The sequence below is a fragment of the Lithobates pipiens genome, unplaced genomic scaffold, assembly GCF_037356315.1.
Source record: "Lithobates pipiens isolate NorthernLeopardFrog02 unplaced genomic scaffold, aLitPip1_a1.2 Scaffold_13, whole genome shotgun sequence".
Lineage (NCBI taxonomy): Eukaryota > Metazoa > Chordata > Amphibia > Anura > Ranidae > Lithobates > Lithobates pipiens.
The window spans coordinates 143,527,491-143,547,934 of NW_027507718.1; the positions used below are offsets into that span (position 1 = coordinate 143,527,491).

General features: G+C 48.1%; 9 pseudogenes; all 9 read right to left on the reverse strand.

The window, feature by feature from the left end:
- Nucleotides 1-3,653: 3,653 nt before the first annotated feature.
- Nucleotides 3,654-3,772, reverse strand: LOC143979329 (5S ribosomal RNA; annotated as a pseudogene).
- A 97-nt stretch (nucleotides 3,773-3,869) lies between these two features.
- Nucleotides 3,870-3,988, reverse strand: LOC143979849 (5S ribosomal RNA; annotated as a pseudogene).
- Nucleotides 3,989-4,085: 97 nt separating this feature from the next.
- Nucleotides 4,086-4,204, reverse strand: LOC143979780 (5S ribosomal RNA; annotated as a pseudogene).
- A 522-nt stretch (nucleotides 4,205-4,726) lies between these two features.
- On the reverse strand, nucleotides 4,727-4,845 carry LOC143979693 (5S ribosomal RNA; annotated as a pseudogene).
- Nucleotides 4,846-6,167: 1,322 nt separating this feature from the next.
- Nucleotides 6,168-6,286, reverse strand: LOC143979514 (5S ribosomal RNA; annotated as a pseudogene).
- Nucleotides 6,287-6,622: 336 nt separating this feature from the next.
- Nucleotides 6,623-6,741, reverse strand: LOC143979859 (5S ribosomal RNA; annotated as a pseudogene).
- A 303-nt stretch (nucleotides 6,742-7,044) lies between these two features.
- On the reverse strand, nucleotides 7,045-7,163 carry LOC143979677 (5S ribosomal RNA; annotated as a pseudogene).
- A 1,749-nt stretch (nucleotides 7,164-8,912) lies between these two features.
- On the reverse strand, nucleotides 8,913-9,031 carry LOC143979763 (5S ribosomal RNA; annotated as a pseudogene).
- A 666-nt stretch (nucleotides 9,032-9,697) lies between these two features.
- LOC143979877 (5S ribosomal RNA) lies at nucleotides 9,698-9,816 on the reverse strand (annotated as a pseudogene).
- Between the last annotated feature and the right edge of the window lie 10,628 nt (nucleotides 9,817-20,444).

Sequence of the window (20,444 nt, forward strand, 5' to 3'; positions counted from 1 at the left end):
TGATGTGGCAAGTGGACAATCCAAAACTTGTGGCAGGTGACGTGGCAAGTGACGTGGCAGGTGACGTGGCAAGTGGACAATCCACAACTTGTGGCAAGTGACGTGGCAGGTGACGTGGCAAGTGGACAATCCACAACTTGTGGCAGGTGACGTGGCAAGTGACGTGGCAGGTGATGTGGCAAGTGACGTGGCAAGTAGACAATCCACAACTTGTGGCAGGTGATGTGGCAAGTGACGTAGCAGGTGATGTGGCAAGTCACGTGGCAAGTGGACAATCCACAACTTGTGGCAGGTGATGTGGCTGGTGACGTGGCAAGTGGACAATCCACAACTTGTGGCAGGTGGCATGGCAGGTGATGTGGAAAGTGGACAATCCACATCTCGTGGCAAGTGACGTGGCAAGTGATGTGGCAAGTGACGTGGCAAGTGGACAATCCACAACTTGTGGCAGGTGACGTGGCAGGTGATGTGGCAAGTGGACAATCCCCAACTTGTGGCAAGTGACGTGGCAAGTGACGTGGCAAGTGGACAATCCAAAACTTGTGGCAGGTGACGTGGCAAGTGACGTGGCAGGTGATGTGGCAAGTCACGTGGCAAGTGGACAATCCACAACTTGTGGCAGGTGACGTGGCAGTTGGACAATCCACAACTTGTGGCAGATGACGTGGCAAGTGACGTGGCCGGTGATGTGGCAAGTCACGTGGCAAGTGGACAATCCACAACTTATGGCAGGTGACATGGCAGGTGGCAAGTGATGTGGCAAGTGGACAATCCACAACTTGTGACAGGTGACGTGGCAAGTGACGTGGCAGGTGATGTGGCAAGTCACGTGGCAAGTGGAAATCCACAACTTGTGGCAGGTGATGTGGCTGGTGACGTGGCAAGTGGACAATCCACAACTTGTGGCAAGTGACATGGCAGGTGGCAAGTGATGTGGCAAGTGGACAATCCACAACTTGTGACAGGTGACGTGGCAAGTGACGTGGCAGGTGATGTGGCAAGTCACGTGGCAAGTGGAAATCCACAACTTGTGGCAGGTGATGTGGCTGGTGACGTGGCAAGTGGACAATCCACAACTTGTGGCAGGTGGCATGGCAGGTGACATGGAAAGTGGACAATCCACATCTTGTGGCAAGTGACGTGGCAGGTGATGTGGCAAGTGACGTGGCAAGTGGACAATCCACAACTTGTGGCAGGTGATTGGCAAGTGACGTGGCAGGTGATGTGGCAAGTGGACAATCCAAAACTTGTGGCAGGTGACGTGGCAAGTGACGTGGCAGGTGACGTGGCAAGTGGACAATCCACAACTTGTGGCAAGTGACGTGGCAGGTGACGTGGCAAGTGGACAATCCACAACTTGTGGCAGGTGACGTGGCAAGTGACGTGGCAGGTGATGTGGCAAGTGACGTGGCAAGTAGACAATCCACAACTTGTGGCAGGTGATGTGGCAAGTGACGTAGCAGGTGATGTGGCAAGTCACGTGGCAAGTGGACAATCCACAACTTGTGGCAGGTGATGTGGCTGGTGACGTGGCAAGTGGACAATCCACAACTTGTGGCAGGTGGCATGGCAGGTGATGTGGAAAGTGGACAATCCACATCTCGTGGCAAGTGACGTGGCAAGTGATGTGGCAAGTGACGTGGCAAGTGGACAATCCACAACTTGTGGCAGGTGACGTGGCAGGTGATGTGGCAAGTGGACAATCCCCAACTTGTGGCAAGTGACGTGGCAAGTGACGTGGCAAGTGGACAATCCAAAACTTGTGGCAGGTGACGTGGCAAGTGACGTGGCAGGTGATGTGGCAAGTCACGTGGCAAGTGGACAATCCACAACTTGTGGCAGGTGACGTGGCAGTTGGACAATCCACAACTTGTGGCAGATGACGTGGCAAGTGACGTGGCCGGTGATGTGGCAAGTCACGTGGCAAGTGGACAATCCACAACTTATGGCAGGTGCCGTGGCAAGTGACACGCTAAATACAAGTACACTGCAGCTCTCACAGCTGCTGCTACTCACTCTGGTCTCACAAAATTTCTGAAATAGTTAATAATACTGTTTTTTGAGCTGGGGAGGGTCTATGATGTTAGCTTAACTAAACGCTTCTAGACGCAAACGCGGTAAAACGCCGCTAAATCGCGGTAAAAATCGCGGCAAAACGCGCGTTTCTAAACGCCGGTTTCAGCTTTTAAAAACATGTGTCCAGCAGAGTTTGCATCTGCGTCTCGTGTGCATGAAGCCTTAAGCCACGTACACACGGGCGGACTGTCTGGCCTACTTAGTCTGCCGAAACACATTTCAGCGGACAGTCCGCTCGTGTGTGGGCTTCAGCGGACTTTTTCAGCGTGCAGTCTGGCGGACTAAGTATTTCGGAATTTCCGTAATACTGTCCGTCGGACTCGCATTTCGGCGGACAATCCGCCCGTGTGTGTGCCAGTCCGCCGTACTTTTGAAATGAGCGGACTTTTCCCGCCCGGAGAAAAGTCCGCTCATTTCGAGCGGGTATCCAGGTAGGCGGGGCCCGCGAAGGAGACGTCGCTGGCCCCACCGCCTGGTATGGACTTAAAGGGGAACCCCAACGCCGAAAAAAATCGGCGTGGGGGTCCCCCCCAAGTCCACAACAGACCCTTGTCCGAGCACGCTACCCGGCCGGCCAGGAAAGGGGGGCGAGCGAGCGCCCCCCTCCTGAGCCGTACCAGGCCGCGTGCCCTCAACATGGGGGGGTGCCGCGCGGCCCCCCCACCCCAAAGCACCTTGTCCCCATGTTGATGAGGACAAGGGCCTCTTCCCGACAACCCTGGCCGTTGGTTGTCGGGGTCTGCGGGCGGGGGGCTTATCAGAATCCGGGAGCCCCCTTTAATAAGGGGGCCCCCGGATACCGGCCCCCCACCCTATGTGAATGAGTATGGGGTACAATGTACCCCTACCCATTCACCTGTAAAATAAAAGTACAAAAAAAAACACAACACACGAGATAAAATACTTTATTGCACAGCTCCGGGGGTCTTCCGTCTTCGGGGGTCTTCTCGCCGGACTCCTCCGCTATCTTCTTGTAGCTCTTTTGCTAGCGGAGGAGTCCGGCTTTCTTCCTCGCCGCCGGCCTCTTCTCCCGACTTCGGGGGTCTTGTCCCCCTCTTCGGTTCTTCTGCCGGGCCACCGCGCCTTCTTATAGCTCTTTTACAGGCGGTGGCCCGGTCTTCTGTCACCGCCGTCGCCGCCACCTTCCGTTCTTCTTCTTCTTCTTCTTCTCCAGGAGATGTTGCCTCGATGATCTCTCCGGCCGGAATGCCAGGGACGCACTGCGCGGCCACTTATATAGGGACAATGGACAATTGTATATGTTTAGTGATTATGAAACAAAAGACTAAATACAGATTGTAACTGTACTCTATTCCTAATAAAATGTAAGTCACTCTTGAGATAACAACTATTATAATGAAAACCATTGTTGTAAGTAGAAAGAACACCTAAGCTGTGTGCATGCATAACTTGTGTAATCTTGCCTTGCAATGTACAAGAATGGTAAATCAGGCGCTTTCAGGGTGATGCGGCCTGAAGGCAATCTCCTTTGGCACCGTCAACCCTCTTGAGAAAAGCCAAGATGGTAACCTCAGGAAATAATACAAAAAATAGGCCAAGTCCAAAAAAAAAAAAAAAGCCTACAGCACCAGGTATTCCCAGGCAGTCTCCCATCCAGGTACTAACCAGGCCTGACCCTACTTAGCCTCCAAGATTAGACGGGATTGGGTGCTTTCAGTGTGATGTGGTCATAGGCAATCACCTTTTCCACCCTAAACCATCTTGAGAAACGTCACGATGGTCAACTCTGGAAATAAGCCAAAAAATAGATCAAGTCCAAAAAAAAAAAAGGAAGCCCACAGAAGCTGGAATTCCCAGGCGGTCTCCCATCCAGGTACTAACCAGGCCTGGCCTTGCTTAGCCTCCGAGATCAGACAAAATCAAGCGCTTTCAGGGTGATATGGCCGTAGGTAATCTTGTTGGCACCCTCAACCCTCTTGAGAAAATGCAAAGATGGTCACCTCGGGAAACAAGCCTAAAAATAGGTCAAGTCCCCCCCAAAAAAAAGAAACTTACGGCACCTGGTATTCCCAGGTGGTCTCCCATCCAGGTACTAACCAGGCCTGACCCTGCTTAGCCTCTGAGATTAGACTAAATTGGGCGCTTTCAGGGTGATGTGGCAGTAGGAAATCTCCTTTGGCACCCTCAACTCTCTTGAGAAATGCCAAGATGGTCACCTCGGGAATTAAGCCAAAAAAAAGATGAATTCCAACAAAAAAAAGAAGCCTACGACACCTGGTATTCCCAGGCGACTTCCAAACCAGGTACTAACCAGGCGCGATTTTGCTTACCCTCCGAGATCAGACAAGATCAGGCCCTTTCAGGGTGATGTTGCAGTAGGCAATCTCCTTTGGCACCCTCAACCCTCTTAAGAAACGCCAAGATGGTCACCTTGGAAAACAAGCCAAAAATAGGTCAAATCCAAAAAAAAAGAAATCTATGGCACCTGGGATTCCCAGGCGGTCTCTCATCCAGGTACTAACCAGTCCCGACCCTGCATAGCCTCCAAGAGGAGGTGAAATCGGGAGCTTACACGGTGATATGGAGGTAGGCAATCTCATTGACACCCTGAACCCTCTTGAGAAACAGCAAGATGGTCAACTCTGGAAACAAGCCAAAAATTAGGTCAATTCTAAAAATAAAAAAAATAAGCCTATGGCACCTGGTATTCATAGGTGGTCTCCCACCCAGGTGCTAACAAGGCCCGACCCTGCTTAGCCTCCGAGATCAGACGAGATTGTGCACTTTCAGGGTGATGTGGCCATAGGCAATATCCTTTGGCACCCGCAATACTCTTGAGAAATGGCAAGATGGTCACCTCGGGAAACAAGCCAAAAAATAGGTCAAGTCCAAAGAAAAAAAAAGAAGTCTACGGCACATGGTATTCCCAGACAGTCTCTCACCCAGGTGCTAACCAGGCCCGACCCTGCTAAGCCTCCAAGATCAGATGAGATTGGGCATTTTCAGGGTAATGTGGCCATAGGCAATCTCCTTTGGCACCCTCAACCCTCCTGAGAAACGCTGAGATGGTCACCTCGGGAAACAAGCCAAAAAATAATTCAAGTCCAAACATTTTTAAAAAAGATGCCTACGGCACCTGGTATTCCCAGGCGGTCTCTCATCCAGGTGCTAACCAGACCAGATCAGATCAGATGAGATTGTGTGTTTTCACTGTGATGTGGTTGTAGGCAATCTCCTTTGGCACCCTTAACCCTCTGGAGAAATGCCAAAGTGGTCACCTCTGTAAACAAGACAAAATATAGGTCAAGTCCAAAAAAAAAAAAAAAGAACCCTATGGCACCTGGTATTCCCAGGCGATCTCCCATTCAGGTACTAATCAGGCCAGACCCTGCTTAGCCTATGAGATCAGACGAGATCGGGCATTTTCAGGGTGATGTGACTGTAGGCAATCTTTGTCAGCCCCTTCAACCCTCTTGAGAAACGTCAAGATGGTCACCTCGGGAAACAAGCCAAAAAATAGGTCAATTCCAAAAAAATATTCCCAGGCGTTCTCCCATCCAGGTACTAACCAGGTCCAACCCTGCTTAGCCTCCAAGGTCATATGAGATTGGGTGCTTTCAGGGTGATGGGGCTGTAGGCAATCTAATCTGGCATACTCAACCCTCTTGATTAACGTCACGATGGTCACCTTGTCACCTTGGCAAACAAGTCAAAAATATGTCAAATCCCAAAAAAAAAAGAAGCCATTGGCACCTGGTATTCCCATCTCCCATCCAGGTACTAACCAGGCTGACCTTGCTTAGCCTCCGAGTTCAGACACTTTCAGGGTGATATGGCTATAGGCAATCTCCTTTGGCACGCTCAACCCTCTTGAGAAATGCCAAGATGGTCACCTCGGGAAATAACTAAAAAAATAGGTTAAGTCCAAAAAAAAAAAAAAAAAAAAGAAGCCTACGGCACTTAGTGTTCCAAGGCTGTCTCCCAGCCAGGTAATAACCAGGCCCAACCCTGCTCCAAGATCAGATGAGATTGTGGATGTAGGCACCCTCAACCCTCTTGAGAAATGCCAAGATGGTCAACCCGGTAAAACAAGACAAAAAATAGGTCAAAAAAAAAAAAGAAAAAAAAGAAGCCTACAGCACTTGGTATTCCCAGGCAGTCTCCCATCCAGGTCCTAACCAGGCCCGACCCTGCTTAGCCTCCAAGATCAGACAAGATCGGGTGCTTTCAGGGTGATGTGATCATAGGCAATCAGGGTGATGTGGTCATAGGCAATCTCCTTTGGCACTCTCAACCCTCTTGAGAAATACCAAGATGGTCACCTTGGGAAACAACCCAAAAAATAGGTCAAGTTAAAAAAAAAGAGAAGCCTATGGCACCTGATATTCCCAGGTGGTCTCTTATCTGGGGCTAACCAGGCCCGACCCTGCTAAGCCTCCGAGATCAATCAAGATTGGGTGCTTTTAGGGTGATGTGGCCATAGGCAATGTTCTTTGGCACCTTCAACCCTCTTGAGAAACGCCAAGATGGTCACCTCGGGAAACAAGCCAAAAAATAGGTCAAGTCCAAAAAAGTTTAAAAAAGAAGCCTATGGCACCTGGTATTCCCAGGCGGTCTCTCATCTGGATGCTAACCAGACCCGACCCTGCTAAGCCTCTGAGATCAGATGAGATTGGGTGCTTTCAGGGTGATGTGGCCGTAGGCAATCTCCTTTGGCACCCTCAAGCCTCTTCAGAAACACCAAGATGGTCAACCCGGGAAACAAGCCAAAAAATAGGTCAAGTTCTAAAAAAATAAAGAAGAGTACATCACATGGTATTCCCAGGCAGTCTCCCATCCAGGTCCTAACCAGGCCCGACCCTACTTAGCCTCCAAGATCAGACGAGATCAAGGGCTTTCACGGTGATGTGGTCGTAGGCAATCTCCTTTGGCACCCTTAACCCTCTTCAGAAACGCCAAAGTGGTCACCTCTGGAAACAATACAAAAAAAGTAAAATAAAAAAAAAAACACTATGGCACCTGGTATTCCCAGGCGGTCTCCCATTCAGGTACTAATCAGGCCTGACCCTGCTTAGCCTATGAGATCAGACGAGATCGGGCATTTTCAGGGTGATGTGGCCTTAGGCAATCTTCTTCAGCACCTTCAACCCTCTTGAGAAACGTCAAGATGGTCACCTCTGGAAACAAGCCAAAAAATAGGTCAATTCCAAAAAAAGAAGGCCTATGATTGCCTAGTTTGGGTGCTTTCAGGGTGATGGGGCTGTAGGCGATCTCGTCTGGCATACTCAACTCTCTTGAGAATTGCCATGATGGTCACCTTGGGAAACAAATCAAAAATATGTCAAACCCCCCAAAAAAAAGCCTACGGCACCTGGTATACCTCTCCCATCCAGGTACTAATCTTCTTTGGCACCCTCAACCCTCTTGAGAAATGTCAGGTCAAGTCCACAAAAATAAAAAATAAATCTACAGCACCTGGTATCCAATCCAGGTACTAACAAGGCCCAACCCCGCTTAGCCTCCGAGAGCAGATGCTTTAAGGGTGATGTGGCCATAGGCAATCTCCTTTGGCATCCTGAACCCTCTTGAGAAACGCCAAGATGGTCACCTCGAGAAACATGCCAAAAAAATAGGTCAAGTCCAAAAAAATAAATCCAAAATACTACGGCACCTGGTATTCCCAGGTGGCCTCCCACCCAGGTACTAACCAGGCCCCACTCTGCTTAGCCTCCTAGATCAGACACTTTAATAGTAATGTGGCCATAGGGAATTTTGTTCGGCACCCTCAACGCTCCTGATGGTCACCTCTGGAAACAAGCCAAAAAATAGGTAAATTCCCCAAAAAAAGAAGGCCTATGGCAGCTGCTAATCCCAGGTGGTCCCCCATCCAGGTACTAACCAGACCCTGCTTAGCCTCCAAGGTCAGACAAGATTGGGCGCTTTCAGAGTGATGTGGCTGTAGGCAAGCTCGTTTGAGAAACCCTTTTCTCAATCCTCTTGAGAAACACCAAGATGGTCACCTTGGGAAACAAGCCAAAAAATATCTCAAGTCCAAAAAAAAAGAAGTCAACGGCACCTGGTATTCCCAGGCGGTCTCCCATCCAGGTCCTAACCAGACCCCTCCCTGCTTAGCCTCTGAGATCAGACGCTTTCAGGGTGCTGTGGCCATAGGCAATCTCCTTTGGCGCTCTCAGCCCTCTTGAGAAATGCCAAGATGGTCACCTTGGGAAACAAGCCAAAAAAATAGGTCAAATCCAAAAAAAGAAGGCCTACGGCACCTGCTGTTCCAGGGTATTCCCCCATCCAAATACTAACCAGGCCTGACCCTAGACTCCCAGATCAGACGAGATTGGATGCTTTGAGGGTGATTTGGCCGTAGGCAATCTCCTTTGGCACCCTTAACCCTCTTAAGAAATGTCAAGATGGTGACTTGGAGAAACACCAAGATAATCATCTCGGGAACAAGCCAAAAAATAGGTCAAGAATAGGTCAAAAAGAACCCGATGGCACCTGGTATTTGCAGGCGGTCTCCCATCCACGTACTAACCAGGCCCAACTCTGTTTAGCCTCTGAGAACTGACGCTTTCAGGGTGATGTGGCCAAAGGCAATCTCCTTCGGCACCCTCAATCCTCTTGAGAAATGCCCAGATGGTCACCTCGGGAATAAAGCCAAAAAATAGGTCAAGTTAAAAAAAAAACTGAATCCTACGGCACCTTGTATTCCCAGGCGGTCTCCCACCCAGGTACTAAACAGGCCCCACGCTGCTTAGCCTCCGAGATCAGACGCTTTCATAGTGATGTGGCCATAGGGAAAAGATGGTCACCTCGGGAAACAAGCCAAAAAATAGGTCAAGACCAAAAAAAAAAGAAGAAGAAGCTTACGGCACTTGGTAATCTCAGGCGGTCTCCCATCCAGGTACTAACCAGGCCCGAGCCTGCTTAGCCTCCAAGATCCGACAAGATCGGGTGCTTTCAGGGTGATGTGGCTGTAGGCAATCTCCTTTGGCACCTTCAACCCTCTTGAGAAACGCCAAGATGGTCAACCTCGGAAACAAGCCAAAAAATAGGTCAAGTCAAAAAAACATTTAAAAAAAAGAAGTACTAACCAGGCCCAACTCTGTTTAGCCTCCGAGAACAGACGCTTTCAGGGTGATGTGGCCATAGGCAATCTCCTTTGGCACCCTCAACCCTCTTGAGAAACGCCAAGATGGTCACCTGGAGAAACGCCAAGATGGTCACCTCCGAAAACAAGCCAAAAAATGGGTCAAGTCCAAATAAAAAAGAAGCATACCGCAGCTGGTATTCGCAGGTGGTCTCCAGTCTAGGTACTATCCAGACCCAACCCTGCTTAGCCTCCGAAAACAGACGAAAGCTGGCACTTGAGAAACGCCAAGATGTTCACCTCTGGAACCAGGCCAAAAAATAGGTCAAGTCGAAAAAAAAAAGAACCCTACGGCACCTAGTATTCCCTTGTGGTCTTCCATTCATGTACTAACCAGGGCTGACCCTGCTTAGTCTCTGAGATCAGAGGAGATTTGGCGCTTTCAGGGTAATGTGGCCATAGGCAACCTCCTTCGGCACCCTCAACTCTCTTGAGAAACGCTAAGATGGTAGCGTCGAGAAACAAGCCAAAAAATAGGTCAAGTCCAAAAGAAAAAAAGGCCTACGGCACCTGCTATTCCCAGATGGTCTCCCATTCTGGTACAAACCAGGCCTGTCCCTGCTTAGCCTCTGAGGTCCGACGAGATTGGGTGCTTTCAGAGTGATGTGGAGGTAGGCAATCTCATTTGGCACCCTCACCGCTCTTGAGAAATGCCAAGATGGTCACCTGGGCAAACAAGGCAAAAAATAGGTCAAGTCCAAAAAAAGTTTACGACACCTGGTATTCCCAGGCGGTCACACCTGCTATTCCCAGATGGTCTATCACGTACCTGATTGGAGGCTGAAATGCTGGGAAGGCTTCCCTTGCGACTAAGTGCAGAGCGCCCCCTGAAGGTAACACAGGTGTACTCAAAGCGGCAGGAGTCGCTGGCTGCAGCAAGCTGGGGTGGAGAAGAGAAGTCCACTGGTAGGCAGCTGATGAGCAGGGTAGACCACTGGGCAGGAGTACCTCAGAAGTACCAGATGAGATCGTGCAGCAGCAGGAGGAACCAGAAGCCATGTCAGGAGTCAAGCCGGAGTTCATGCTCAGGACAGCAGCAGCAAAGTCAATGGAACAAGCCGGGGACATACACAGGGCAGCAGGTCAAGCAGGTAAACAGGAACAAGCCAAGGGTCAAGCCGGGGTCAACACAGATCAGACGGGTCAAGGCAAGCCGGGTTGTTAACAGGTATCCAAGACAACAGGAAAAGGAACTCAGGAACACACAAGAAGCTGAAGATCGCGCAGCAGTTGGTCACTGCTGCAGCAGGCTTTATATAGGACACTGGTGCCTCTCACGTAGTGCGTGCGCATTGGCTTCCACCTCAAACTCCATTTCTTCACCCACTGTATTTGGAGGTGGAGGAGGATCTTCTCTTCCAGAAAAGGGGCCAGCACTGATTGGATGAGCAGTGAGACGTGGAAAACTGGGTGAATCTTGTAAGAGTTTAGTAAGAACAATTCAAAAGTCACAGGATTCATTTCTTTCTTGACTGCAAAGGGACCGATGAACCCTGGGCCCAGCTTCCGGGAGGGGCAAGATAATTTGAGGTTCAAGGTGGAGAGCCAAACTTTGTCCTCCACTTTTTAGAACTGGATTACCTTTCTTCTTCTTATCGTAATCATTTTTATAGTCTTCCTGTGCTTTCTTCATGTTTCCTTGAAGAACCACTACATTTTCTTGAATGAAGGTTAATCAGTCCTGTACGGCAGGTACTGCTGCTTCCGGAGTGACATGAGGCAGGAAGGATGGATGGAATACATAGTTCGCCCAGAACAGAGACTGATTGGTGGAGGCGTGTACTGAATTATTATAGGCAAATTCGGCACACGGGAGCAAGGTTACCCAGTTATCTTGAGAGAAGGTAGAAAAACAGCAGAGGTATTGATCTAGCGTTTGATTCGTCCTCTTCATCTGGCCGTTACTCTGCGGGTGATAGGCAGAGGACAAATAGATTTCAATGTTCAAAGCTTTACAGAGAGCCTTCCAGAACCTTGACGTAAATTGTACTCCTGTCAGGGCTGGCTTAGCCCTTCCTTCTCTGGGCTGGCCGCTCAGCTGTCGGCTAATTGCCAGCTCTCTTCTCTCTCCACAGTTACCAGCTGTTCCTGATGATGCTCGTCTGACCTGCCTAGTTAAAGCCTTCCAGCTCACTTCACCTCTGCCTTTGCCTTGGTCACATCACTAGAAACCATCTCCTGTGGTTTGTTTAAAGACTGGCTTGCTGACATCCCTTCTGGCTCCTTATCCTGCTTGCTGTTGCTCTACTTGGATCCCTGATTTCTGGCCTGGCTGACTACCCAATCTGGTTACTGGACTCTGGCTATGCTTGACTACGCTTTTTCTATTTACCTTTTTATTTTTATTAATAAACAAGTGTGATTTAATTGTACTTCTGTCTCAGTCTGATTCGTGGTTTATGACAACTCCTCTATCGGAGACAATACTGTCTGGCAGGCCATGCAATCTTACAATCTCTTTAACCACTTGCCGCCCGCCCTATAACAAATAGACAGTGGCAAAGTGGTTGCATAATCCTGACCGGACGTCATATGACGTGATCAGGATTATGAGCCACTGCGCGCCCCCGGGGGCGCGCATCGCGGCGATCGTTGTTGAGGGGTGTCAGTCTGGCACCCGGCAACTACGATCTCGGTAAAGAGTCTCCGACGGAGACTCTTTACCACGTGATCAGCCGTGTCCAATCACGGCTGATCACAGTGTAAATAGGAAAAGCCGGTGATCGGGTTTTCCTCACTCGCGTCTGTCAGACGCGAGTAGAGGAGAGCCAATCGGCTGCTCCTCTGACAGGGGGGGTCTGTGCTGATCGATTATCAGCACAGCCCCCCGAGGATGCCCACACTGGACCACCAGGGACGCCACCAGACCACCAGGGATGCCCAGGACAAGGTATGCCACCCTAGACCACCAGGGATTCCAGTCAGTGCCACAATGGATGCCAATCAGTGCCCATAATGGATGCCAATCAGTGCCCACAATGGGCATCGCTGATTGGCATGCATTATTGATTGGCACTGATTGGCATCCATTAGTACAATATATTATAATACAATGCCGCCTATCAGTTCCCATCTGTGCCGCCTATCAGTGCCCATCCATGCCACCTATCAGTGCCCATCCATGCCCACCTGTGTCGCCTACCCATGCCCACCTGTGCCGCCTACCCATGCCCACCTGTGCCACCTACCCATGCCCACCTGTGCCGCCTACCCGTGCCCACCTGTGCCACCTATCCTTGCCCATCCATGCCAATCCGTGCCAGCTATCAGTGCCAATTTGTGCCACCTATCAGTGCCCATCAGTGCCACCCATCAGTGCCGCCTATCAGTGCCACATATCGGTGTCCATCAATGCCACCTCATCAGTGCCACTTCATTGGTGCCACCTCATCGGTGCCCATCAGTGCCGCCCCCCATCAGTGCCCATCAGTGAAGGAGAAAACTTACTTATTTGAAAAGTTTTGAAACTGAAACAAAAAAAAACATTTTTTTTTTCAACATTTTCGGGATTTTTTTATTTGTTTAGCAAAAAATAAATACCGCAGAGGTGATCAAATACCACCAAAAGAAAGCTCTATTTCTGGGAAAAAAATGATAAAAATTTCATTTGGGTACAGTGTAGCATGACCGCGCAATTGTCTGCGACAGCGCTGAAAGCTAAAAATTGGTCTGGGCAGGAAGGTGTTTAAGTGCCTGGTATTGAAGTGGTTAATAAAGACATGTGCTGTATCTATGGCAGAGGGTATACCTAGTAGAGGCAGAGAGTGAGCCATCTTTGTTAGACGATCAACCACCACCAGGATAGTAGAAAAGCCTTTGGATGGGGGTAGCTCCATAATAAAATCCATAGATATAGATAACATATAGGGGGCGCTATTTGGCAAAAAATTATCATCAACGTGAATAATACCCTTCTCATTAACAATCAATATTTTGCCACTCTTAAACAAATGTAATTTGTGCAACTACTCATAATATATATCATATCATATGTGCAACTACTCATAGTATATTCACCATAATATATAAATAAAATTAATTTTACAACAATTCACACATTCATGTGATAACACCCCAGTGACAGCAGTTACTGCAACAACTATATAAGAAAAGTCCTTGAAATTTGAACTATTCCAGTAAAAAGTTCCTTTATAGCGTGATATGATTGCCATACACAGAATGATGACAGATCTTTCGTGTAAAAGAATGTAGCCATCACCTTCCACGTGATCCTTCACCACAGCCTCGATTATCCACACCCAATAAGTGATCGTAATGTGATTCAGCTTACCAGATTTTATTGACCACTTTATTGAAAAAGTTAGTCAATAATCGCCTCTGCAGAGTTATGCCTGCTCACATGCTTTTAGCCTGTAGATAGATTCAGCCTTTCTCCTCACAGACAGGTAAGGTAAGTGCGATATATAAAAGAAAGATGAAGAGCTTGTCTAGGTGACCTGACAGTTTGATCAGCCATGGACCCGGCTGACGTGCCGCTCCCTGCAATCGATCCATTGCAGGATATAGTGCGGAGACTCGAGACCCAGGAATCTAATCAGACTCAGGTGATGCGATTCCTTCAGGATCTGGGTCCCGCTTTGAGCAGCTACAGGCTTCCTTGGGAACCCTGAACCTGCAGCCTCAAGTACAGTCAGCGACTGCACCTATCACACCAGTCGCATCCATGCATTCATTATTACTGCCAGCTCCGTCTCATTTCTCTGGGGACTCCAAGGCCTGCAGGGGCTTCGTCAGCCAATGCACCATTAATTTTGAGCTCCAGCCTCAAAACTTTCTGTCTGATCGGGCAAAGGTAGCCTATATAATTTCCCTCCTCTCCGGTGAAGCTCTAGCTGGAAACCACTGGATCATTTTTCTCCCACAGGGGAGCAGCCCGCTCCCCTGTGGGAGAAAAATGATCCAGTGGTTTCCAGCCTGTCCAACTTCTTGAAGCTCTTTCGTAACACCTTCGAGGAGCCAGCTCGGGTTTCTTCTGCCCTTTTACGCCTTCGCCAAGAATCTTGTTCAGTGGGCCAATATGCACTTCAGTTCCGTATCCTTACAGCGGAATTGAGCTGGAACAATGAGGCCCTGGTCGCAACCTTTTTACATGGCCTCTCTGACCGAGTGAAGGACGAATTAGCAGGAAGAGCTATCCCCGCCGGTCCGGACGATGTCATTTCCTTATGTAATCAGATTGACATTCGTTTCCAGGAGAGGTCCTTAGAAAAAAGACGGCAGCACCCCCTAGGTTCTAGTCAGCCTGAGCTTTTTCCCCGTCGCCCTGTGGAGCATCCTCTGTCTGCTGGGGAACCCATGCAGCTGGGCCGGACCAGACTAGCCCCCGAAGAACGTTCTAGACACAGAACTCTGGGCTTGTGTCTTTATTGTGGGGGCAAGGGTCATTTTCGTGACTCCTGCTCGCTCCGTCTGGGAAACGCTCGGGTCTAATACATTTGGAAGGTGGAGTATTGGACCCAGAAACATCACCTTCTCGTCTCCTTCTTCTGGTGTTCCTCCATGTAGGCACTTCTTCCCAATCGGTCCTAGCATATCTGGACTCCGGGGCTTCTGGCAATTTTATGGACTGGAGAACTGCTTCTTCTATGAAGCTTACCCTTTCTGCCCTCGCTACTCCACTAGTAGTCTCAGCAATTGATGGCACTGTGCTCCCAGGGGGCCCTATCCATTTCCAGACGCTACCTATTAGGATGTCGGTAGGGATACTCCACCAGGAGTGGATCTCCTTCCTCATCCTACCCAAGGCCTCTACCCCCATTGTATTGGGCCTTCCTTGGCTACAGCTCCACTCGCCACATGTGGACTGGGTCTCTGGGCAGATCCTGGCCTGGGGTCCTTCGTGTTTCTCGTCTTGTCTTCCCAAGGTGACCCCCAAGAGGAAACTTCCCATTGCTACCACATCTGTATCGTCTGATCTTCCCGCGGCATACAGCGATTTCCGGGATGTGTTCTGCAAGAAGTCTGCTGAGGTGCTTCCTCCTCACAGATCTTTTAACTGTGCTATTGACCTTGTCCCTGGAGCAACCCTGCCCAGGGGTCGTACCTACCCTTTGTCCATTCCAGAGACCCAGGCCATGTCTGAGTATGTCGCAGAGAATCTGGAGAGAGGTTTCATCCGGAAATCCTCATCGCCTGCAGGAGCAGGGTTCTTTTTCGTTGCCAAAAAGGATGGTACCCTCAGACCCTGCATCGACTATAGAGGTTTAAACGCTGTGACTATTAAAAACTGTTACCCCTTACCTCTAATATCTGAGCTATTTGACAGGTTGAAGGGGGCTTCCATTTTCACTAAGTTGGATCTCAGAGGTGCATACAATCTCATTCGAATACGGGAAGGTGACGAATGGAAGACCGCGTTTAACACTAGGGACGGGCATTACAAATACTTGGTTATGCCTTTTGGTTTGTGTAATGCTCCAGCTGTGTTCCAGAACTTTGTCAATGAAATATTCAGGGATCTACTGTACCAGTTTGTTGTTATCTATCTGGATGATATTCTCATCTTTTCCGAAAATCTGCCTGCTCACAGAAATCATGTACGCACTGTACTTCAGCGCCTTAGAGAGAACAATCTCTATGCCAAGATGGAGAAATGTTCCTTTGAATGTTCCGAGGTCCTGTTTCTGGGATGTTTTGTTTCTAGTGCAGGTCTTCGCATGGATCCTGGAAAGGTCTCAGCCATTACCAACTGGCCCCTTCCCGCTAGCCTCAAGGCCACACAGCGCTTTCTTGGCTTCACAAATTATTATAGGCAGTTCATAAGGAATTACTCTTCCATTGCTGCGCCTATTATCGCTTTGACCAAGAAGGGTGCGAATGCCAAAGACTGGCCTTCCGAGGCTGTCTCTGCGTTTCACGATCTGAAACAGGCCTTTGTCTCTGGACCCCTCTTGAGGAGACCAAATCCTGAGGACCCATTTTTTATTGAAGTAGACGCTTCTTTGATGGGGGTGGGAGCTGTGCTTCTTCAAGACTTTGAGAAAAAAACGTCAACCATGTGCGTTCTTCTCCAAAAAAAATTCTCAGGCAGAGAGAAATTATGCCATTGGTGATCGGGAACTTCTCGCAATTAAATTGGCGTTGGAGGAGTGGCGTCATCTCTTGGAAGGTTCCCCTCACTCCATAACGATCTTTACTGATCATAAGAATCTACAGTACCTACAGAATGCTAAACGTCTGAACCGCAGACAGGCCAGGTGGAGTCTCTTCTTTTCTCGTTTTAAATTCACGATTACGTACAAACCTGGTTCCTGCAACGGTCAAGCTGATGCGCTCTCTAGGTCATTTGACACTTTGGACAAGGAGTCCAACCCTGATCCTGAGCCGATCATTCCTACCTCTTGCATTGTTGCCCATTCTATCACCCTGGAATCAAAAATTCCTCCTGGTAAGACCTTTGTTCCCACGGAGCTTAGAACTAAGATCCTTCGTTGGGGACATGATTCCAAGGTGGCAGGTCATGCTGGGTTCCTCCGATCCTTCCTACTCATCAGTCGTCGCTACTGGTGGCCTAATCTCCGATCGGATGTTAAAGACTATGTTAAGGCTTGTCACGTCTGTGCTCAGTCTAAATCTTCCACTCAAGCCCCTGCTGGTCTTCTCATGCCCTTGCTCATTCCTAAGGAGCCCTGGTCTCATATCGCCATGGATTTTATCACTGATCTTCCACTGTCGGAGAATAATACGGCCATTTGGGTAGTAATCGATCAGTTCTCCAAGATGGCTCATTTTGTTCCTCTTCCTGGTCTCCCTTCTGCCCCTGCCTTGGTTCCCATTTTTGTACAAGAGATTTTCCGCCTTCATGGTGTTCCTTCTTATGTCGTTTCGGACAGGGGTGTGCAATTTACTTCTCGTTTTTGGAGAGCCTTTTGCAAATCCCTCGACATTACCTTGGATTTTACCTCTTCTTATCATCCCCAATCCAATGGCCAGATGAGAGAGTTAATCAGGAGTTGGAGGTCTTTCTCCGTACCTTGGTCTCTGCCCATCATGATGATTGGGCATTACTATTACCGTGGGCTGAGTTCTCCCACAATAATCATGTTAACGTCAGTTCTCAGAAAACACCCTTTGTCACTGTTTATCGAAGACATCCTCAGCTTCCTCTTCCTATGACTTGTTCTTCTGACATTCCAGCTTTGGCTACTGTTCAGGAATCATTCAATTCCATGTGGGCTGACGTTCATGATTCCCTCCAGAAAGCTGCCAACAAATTCAAAATTTAGCTGACAGTCGCAGGCGTAAGCCACCTTCTCTTCAGCCAGGAGACAAAGTCTGGCTCTCCACCAGGAACATCAAACTCCGGGTTCCTTCCCTCAAATTTTCCCCAACATTCATTGGTCCATACACCATAATTTCTAAACTGAATCCAGTTTGTTTCAAGCTCCAGATTCCCAAAAGCCTCAAAATCTCTAACTCCTTCCATGTTGCCCTTCTGAAGCCTTTAGTCCTCAATAAGTTTTATCGTCCTCTCTCTACCATAGCACCGGTTTCTGAGGATGATCAGGAGTACGAAGTTAGCCAAATTTTGGATTCCCGACTCTGTAGAGGCATTCTCCAGTACCTCGTGCACTGGAAAGGTTTTGGTCCTGAGGAGAGGTCGTGGATTTTGGCTTCCAAGGTCTTTGCACCTTGTCTGTTGAGGAAGTTTCATTTGAAGTTCCCCTCTAAACCTGGTCCCAGGCGGGGAAGGGGGAGGCCTCGTAAGAGGGGGGGTACTGTCATGGTTATGCAATAGAGTTTGTCTGCTTACTTGTCTGCATGTGTTCATTTCTACAGACCAGCCGAGCCTCACCTGACTGCTTTTATATCCATCCTCTGGCATGGCTCCACCCTAGCTCCTATCAGACAATTCTATATTAACCTGTGCACTGCTAGCCTATCCTGCTGATCAACCTTTGTGTGTTAGCTTCCTGTTTCCTGCCGTGTGCTCTGCTACTGTTATCCGTTAACGACTTTGGCGTGTCTTGACTATCCCTGTTTGCCTGTGATCCTGACCTTTTGGCGTATACCCGACTATTCTTATCTGCTTGTGGCCCCCGACCTTGGCTTTGTCCCTCACCTTCCCTATCCTCCTGTTGCCTACTGCGGATGTGAGCTGGGGGACCCTGGGGGTCGCGACCTGGAACCAGTAGCAGCCAAGTCCATCCTCACCACCAGAGGCGCTGGTGAACACCTGCTGGCTCTTAGACTCCGCGCCCCAGGGAATCTTACGCTCTAACCCCAGTGGGATCTGTCCCCCGTCTGCAGCAGTCAGCCGTAGGGTCCACAACCTTGCGGTGCACTCCTAACCCTACGGTGTGCATCTGTCACCTGGGCTCTAGGTGACCTGACAGTACCACAATCGCAATCAATTCAACATGATCGTTTCCATTACAAACAGTGATATACATCAGTCCGTTCTTTTAAAACCCTCATATAATATACAATACTTAAACATTTAACTACTTCTCTTACTCTTAAAAACCTACGCTTCCTACTGCATTCTGCTTTAGCTGTTATTCTCCCCGAATGACAGTTACATTTATTAGTAAAAAGGTTCTATGAACACGCTTCTATCTCAAAGCTATTTATTTGCTAGTATCCAATTTATGCACTTAAAAAATCTAAGCATATTTTAATACTCTGTTTTATATTTGAATCTTTTTCTCCTCTCTTAAAGACTCACCCCCATTAGGAACCACTAGATGGCAGTGCAAATGTCTTTGATTTAGTTCATCCCTGTATTGAATTTGCAACTACAGCGCACTGCTGCGCACTGCCGCACACTGACGCTCGTGTGAACAGAATCAAAGACTCCTGTTAGAAAAGTGGCTTACGACTAGTAAAAATTATTAGAATTAACTCCATATTTCTTTAGAATAATTGGTGCTCATAGGAATTCCCAACAAATATATAGTTGAAAACTTCTATTTAACCACCCTGCTTTTTTTCTACATTAACTATATTAATGGTTTAGAAATTACAACAAGAATGGGTAGGGACTTTGGGATTTTAGAGGCACCAGTATAAATTCAAAAGATTAAAAATTTAATCAATAAGTATTCTTTATATATAAATGTATTCCAAAATAGAAAAACATACAAGATAGAAAGAGTTAAAAAGATTTTTTGACACAAGGAATATGTCCACACATATGGAAATCTACATCAGATACACATCGCAATCCAGAAAATACAAAATTTCAAGATCTATACAGGAGAACTAGTCACCCAACCGTAGAACATATAGATCGATGTAGATGGGTGCTATAGTGAAGAGCTGATGCAGGATCCACAGAAATTGCCTGACATGTTTCGCGTTGTTAGGGAAACGCTTCTTCTGGGGCGTAAATAAAAAACACTTCAAAGTTCAAAAGAAAGAAACAGAATACATAAATACAACTTGCAGATAAATTACAACGTTTTGAATAAAACAGCATATATGTTACTGCATGCATATTGCTCAGAAATGTGTAAATAGCCAAAATGTATATAAAATTAAAAAACAGTACTTGTCAAAGGGGGACCACGCGAGATTAGGGGCTATGTGCGCCGGACGTATATAGGGCACTGTGGGGGCATATACGTATAAATATAAGTGTAAATATTAATAAGGGATAAATTAAATTAAAAGGAATTAAATATAAGGAGTAATGCATCAAAATATATAAGTATATATAAGTAATTCAAATATTGGATGTCCTACCCCAAAACTTTCTGTAGATGGCGCTGATAGTACAAAATGGAGATGGTAATGTTTATGTAGTGTACTGACTGGTTCATATGGGTAGAGCTGGAAGTAAAAATATCATCAGTATGGAGAGAGAGTTTCCATAGATGCATATACAGATGCATGGTGTAGTTATACAAGCACTCACCACATTCAACAGGTACAATCTATGCCAGCCAGAAAGGTAGGGAGAATACTGATGTCCTTGTTTAATTATTTATTGTTAATGCAGTAGGGTAGAGCTGCATAAGCCAAGTCTGTAAAGATACAATGTAGATGCTAGTGGTGAGTCTATCCCACACCAAGGGGGAGGAAGGGGAGGGAAGGGGAGGGGAGGGGGGGGGGAAGAGGGAAAAGGGGGAAGGAGGGCGGAGGTGTCAGCTCAGGGATGCTTACCTTATATGTGTACTGGCGTGAAACATCCGCCATACACATGTACAGCTCAGCAGGATGAAAAGGCATCTGAGGGAGACGCTGATGATTGCGTCTCCCTATGTACGTGCATGCCCCGCCC